The sequence below is a fragment of the Cornus florida genome, unplaced genomic scaffold, assembly GCF_030987335.1.
Source record: "Cornus florida cultivar Cherokee Brave unplaced genomic scaffold, ASM3098733v1 CherokeeBrave_3.0.0_Hap2_Chr01, whole genome shotgun sequence".
Classification (NCBI taxonomy): domain Eukaryota; kingdom Viridiplantae; phylum Streptophyta; class Magnoliopsida; order Cornales; family Cornaceae; genus Cornus; species Cornus florida.
In genome coordinates, this window is record NW_026775571.1 from 39,597,833 (window position 1) to 39,603,321 (window position 5,489).

The following is a 5,489-nucleotide window of genomic DNA, read 5'->3' on the forward strand; positions in this document are numbered from 1 at the left end:
CTAGTTTAATTCTAACAAAACCGTTAATTCCTGGCAACGGCGCCAAAATTTGACGAGGCCGCTTGATAGACGCCAAAATTGATGTAGTGAATGTGCGGTCCAAGAAAAGCCTTTTGGGTCAAGTTTAAAATTTTAAAAACCACTACCAACCCTACTACTAACGTAGCAAGAGTGAGTAGGGATCGTCCTAAGGGATTATACGTGTTGGAATTTAACTTCAACTCTAGCGTATCACAAGATTGCAAAAGAGATTTGATGAGATGATTAAACTACTTCAATTAATGAAAATACAATTAAAATAAACTAAGTAGAGATAGGGATTTAAGAGATATGAAGAGAGGACTTAGGGTGTTGGAATCACCACTAAGGTCATGTAATTAACCACTTGCTTTCCATTAATGGGGAATACATTGTTGTGAACAAAATGCAACTACCAATTGCAATATTAAGCATGGACCATCTAATTTAAGCATGAATTGTCTTACCTAAACTAATTGTAGCACAACCCATCTAGTTTAAGCATGACCCATCTAGGTAACAACAATTGTAGCACACATCAATCTAGAGAATCATGGAATTTGCAATAATAAACCATGAAATATCTAAACAATCAAAGATTGTCTACCTACCTACAAGCATGAATTAAATTGTAGAGCAGCCCATCAAGCATAAGAATAAACCATCAAATTAATTGACAAACCCATTCAATGAAAACCCATGCTTAGCCATCACTAGATTTTCAATCAACCACACATAGACATGCAATTAATATAGAAAAACTAGTGTAGAGATTGATTCCTAAATAATTACACATAAGATAACATTTAATCAAATAGAGAATCAATAGAAAGAATTAATCCATATGAATCATGTAAGAAATAATTCCTAATTTAATCACTCATAGACATGTAAGTAAACTAGAGAATTAATAGGAAGAATTAAACCATAGAAATCATAGAAATATACTAAGATTCATGAAATTCACAAGGCTAGAACACTAATCACAACAATATATATATCCCCAAAAATAGAAATACAAGAGTTTAGATTACACAAGACTTAGGGCTCATCCAAGCCCTAAGTGTAGATCTAGCCAATCATGGAGGAAGTTGATGTGGTCATGGAATCAAGCTCCAAATATGGCTCCATCTTCTTCTTCTTCTTCTTTGAAGCTCTAGAGATGGGGAGAAAGAGTGGTCTAGAGATGGATCTTGAGATGTGCCTCCACTTCCCTCTTTTCTTCTAACCCTAATCTCTAACTTTGCTAGAGAGAGAAATAAAAAATACAATGTAAAAATAAAAAGATAAATAGATTATTTACAAATGGGTCTCTTTCCTTTATATAGAAGGTCCTTTTCTTAGTCACTAAGTCAGGAATATAGCCCCAAAAATATCTAATCCCGTACTATGTGGTTGGTGAACTTTTGGGCATGCACGGGAATAAGACAGCTCGCTGCCAGCAATGTTTGATCGATCAGAGAAAAAGTTGGATCGATCAGAGAAAAAGTTGGATCGATCAGAGACGTTGGATCAATCAGAGAAAAAGTTGTATCGATCAGACTTGGCAGCTTTTCAGTATCAGCCTTTTTTTGCTCCAAATCAGCCTCCTTTTGCTCCGGATCCTCACTAAGACTTAGTTTGACTTCAAAAAGGCCTTAAGAAACCATTTTTAGCCCATTTTAACATTATTGACCTGAAATAGACAAAAACATGAATGAGTCCTAAAACGGGTAAATAAGATAGATAAAGGTCCTAGAATACTCAAGCTTAAGGGGTTTAAAAGTGTACTTTTCAGCGCTCATCATCAACCAACCAACCAATTGTTCGATCACTCGACCTACTAGGCCTAATAACAATTCCACGACCTTGTTTGACCCTTACAATTCCTTGGGATGATCCTTACTCGCCCTAGCTATATTTATAGTGAAGGTAGTAGTGGCTTCTATAAATATAAAACTCTTGGCCCTCACTTTAAAATGTAGACACTCTTTCAAGCTTGATTGTGGTGCGGCGACACACCGCATCAGTTTTTGGCACCGTTGCCGGGGATTGATTGATTTGATTAGGCAACGTCGGATTTTTATTTTTCTTTTTGGTTACTTTTTGTGTTGTTCTTACTTAACTAGGTGCATTGTTGGAGAGGAAGCAAGCAAAGGAGTATTCAAGCTAAGCAAGCAAGGAAAAAAGCTAAAAATTTTAAAAATTTGCTAAGCTAAGCTTTAAATTTGGAGTTGAAGTGCTAAAGGACCTTTGTGAGACTTTCTTTACTCAATCCCTTAGTTAAATCGTCGGCCCGCGTGGAGGCTTATTTTTAATTATTCTTGCATCATTGTTGTTAAAGCATGGGAGTATGAATTTAGTGTTTGTGGAAGAAGTTTAATTAAAATTGTTGTGAACGCATAGTGTTTGTCATTCTTTGTGCTAGTTGTATTTTGCATTGTGCATGCATGGACGTCATTCATTGAGACCAACTCTTATCCCTCTTGATTTGCAGTTTGAATCCATCGTTAGAAATCCTAAGGGAAGAGGAAGTTCAAATAGAACTAATCTATCAATGGATGACTATAATAATGATCATGTTAAGGACCTTGGTCACATAGACCAACAAGGTATCCTTCATCCCAATGTGCACAATGAGAACATACAAGTACCATTAGGCATGCCTAGGTCATTCATTCACCAACCACCACAACAACAAGGCCAAGTTCCATATGGAATGCCAAGGCCAATGTATGCTCCACAACCTCCCATCATCAATCAAGGAATTCAAAACCAAGGTGTTCATGTTGCACCTCAAGTAGCTAATCCACCTCTTGCTTTAAGAGACCATTATATGCCTAATGAATATAATGCACCTACATGCATCCAATTGCCTCCATTTAGAGCACATCATTATGAAATTAAGCCACAAACCATTCAAATGCTTCCTAACTATCATGGACTTTCAAGTGAAGAACCTTACAAGCATTTGGATGAGTTTTTTGAAGTATGTTCCACCGTAAAATATATGGACATGCCGGAAGAGGTTTTAAGACTTAAACTTTTTCCATTCACCTTAAAAGATAAGGCAAAGTATTGGTTTAACAATCTTAGGCCTTTTTCAATCACTTCTTGGGTAGAAATGCAATAAGAGTTCTTAAAGAAGTACTATTCAGTTTCAAAGACCAATGTCATAAGAACCTCAATTCGAGAATTTTCACATAGGGATGGAGAAACGTTTCATGAGGCATGGGAACGCTTCAATGAATTGCTTAGGAAGTGTCCACATCATGACATGCCCAAATGGCAATTAGATCAATATTTCTTTGAGAGCTTATCGGACAACTATAAGGGTATGGTTGATGCTTCCATGGGTGGCTCATACATTGATAGGCATGAGGATGACGTGTGGCGTCTTTATGAGAGCATGAGTGAAAATTCTTTGCATAAAACACTATCATCCAAGAATGGTAAAAATGCATAAGGAAGAAAGAGTGTTGGCTTACATCAAGTCGACCATTCAAATGAAATAGCCGCCGAAATGAAGTCTTTATCTCAAAGGTTTGATCAATTTTTTATTAACCAAAACTCGGCGAACCAAGTATCTTCCTTCCCTAACCATTCTCATCGTGCATCAAATGAAACATATTTGACTTCTTCTAGTGTTCTTTATTCTACTTCTCATTGTCCTTACGAACAAGTGCAAAATGAACCTAATGAACAAGTCAATGCAGCTTTTGTGAACCAAGGGAACAATCCTTATGGTACTCACTATAATCCAAGTTGGAGGAATCATCTGAATTTCCCTTGAAAAAACCAAGGAGAGAGCTCAAATCCTTCCAAAGGCGGTTTTCAAGGGAAGTACATTCCACCTCCACTTTAAAACCAAGGTTCCCAAGGTTATAGACCTTATCAATCACAAGGGAATTAATTTGCTAATTTTCATTTTCCCAACCAATCTTATTCCCAAGGTAATACTAGAAGTCCCGCCTTTGAAGAAAAAGTTTTAAATGCTTTGGGCACTTTAGAGGCTAACACACAATTGCTTCATTCTCACTCTCAATCTATTGCGAAGCTAGAAACCCAAGTAGGGCAAATAGCAAGAACTCTCAATGTAAGAGAGAAGGGAAAGATGCCTATTAATGCCCCACCTAAGCAACAATGTGTTATGGAAACCCATTCCTCAACGGAAGGCCACATCATAGAACATGTTAATGCGGTGACTACCTTGCAGAGTGGTAGGATTGTGGACAATCAAGTAGGAATGTCCAATGAAGAGAGTGAACCGATGCAACCTCAAGTTGTCACCTATCTCGTTTCACATCCCATTCCTCCTTCATTGCATATACATGATCTTGTGAATGAGAAAGTCTTGAAAAATGTGTTTGAAAAAGAAGTTTTGAAAAATGATGTTGAAAAAGTTTTGTTGCAATATGATTTGGAGCAAAATGATTTAAAAACTTCTTGTGTTGAAGAAAGTTCAAAAGAAAATTCTGAAAAAGTGTTTGAACCAAAAGTTCCATTTCCAGATGCCTTAAAAGGATCCATTTCAAAAGACAAGTAAAAGGCAAAAACCAATGAAATTATGGAAATGTTTAGGCAAGTGAAAGTTAATCTTCCACTATTGGATGCAATCAAGCAAATTCCGGCTTATGCCAAATTCTTGAAAGACTTGTGCACCCAAAAGCGGAAGAACAAGAGCCAAGCACCAAGAAAAATGATTTTGACCGAGCAAGTAAGCTCAATTTTGCAACATAACACTCTTCCAAAGTTTAAGGACCCCGGTTCACCCACTACATCATGCATTATTGGTGATCATATCATTAATCGGGCGCTTCTTGACTTAGGAGCAAGTGTTAACCTTCTTCCACACTTGGTTTATGTCAAATTGGGCCTAGGTGAATTAAAACCGATGTCGGTAGTTTTGCAACTTGCGGACCGATCCATTAAGAAGCCTAGGGGTATAATTGAGGAATTTTGATAAAGATTGACAAATTCTTCTTTCCCGTTGATTTCATTGTCATTGATACGGAACCGGTCCCCAATCCTAAAAGCCAAATTCCCGTTATCCTTGGCCGTCCCTTCTTGGCAACCGCTAATGCCAACATCAATTGTAGGACGGGGATAATGAAAATCTCATTTGGCCACATGAAGGTGAAGTTGAATATCTTTAATCCCACGCCCAATTCATCTGACAAATATGAAGAAGAGGTTAATATTGTAGATAAATGTCATGATCTTCAATGTCAAGGAAATAAGCTTTTGTGTAAGACTAAAACTTCCAAAGGATCATCTTCAATCTTGCATTCTCAAAGTCTTGTTCCAAATTCTTGCTTTAAAAGGGCATGGAAGCCCAAAGGTTGTAATTGCATAGACAAAGGACCAAAGGTTTCTTTTGAGCTTAATCCAACAAGTTCTTCAAAGAACCATTTGTTGGGTGGAGTTCAAAGCATCTATCACCCCAACAAGGAGGGGATGCATTATAAGATCTTTGATCCGGGCTAAAAGAG

General features: G+C 37.3%; 1 pseudogene; it reads right to left on the reverse strand.

Moving 5' to 3' along the window:
* Window positions 1–3,177: 3,177 nt before the first annotated feature.
* LOC132282750 (small nucleolar RNA R71) lies at window positions 3,178–3,276 on the reverse strand (annotated as a pseudogene).
* Between the last annotated feature and the right edge of the window lie 2,213 nt (window positions 3,277–5,489).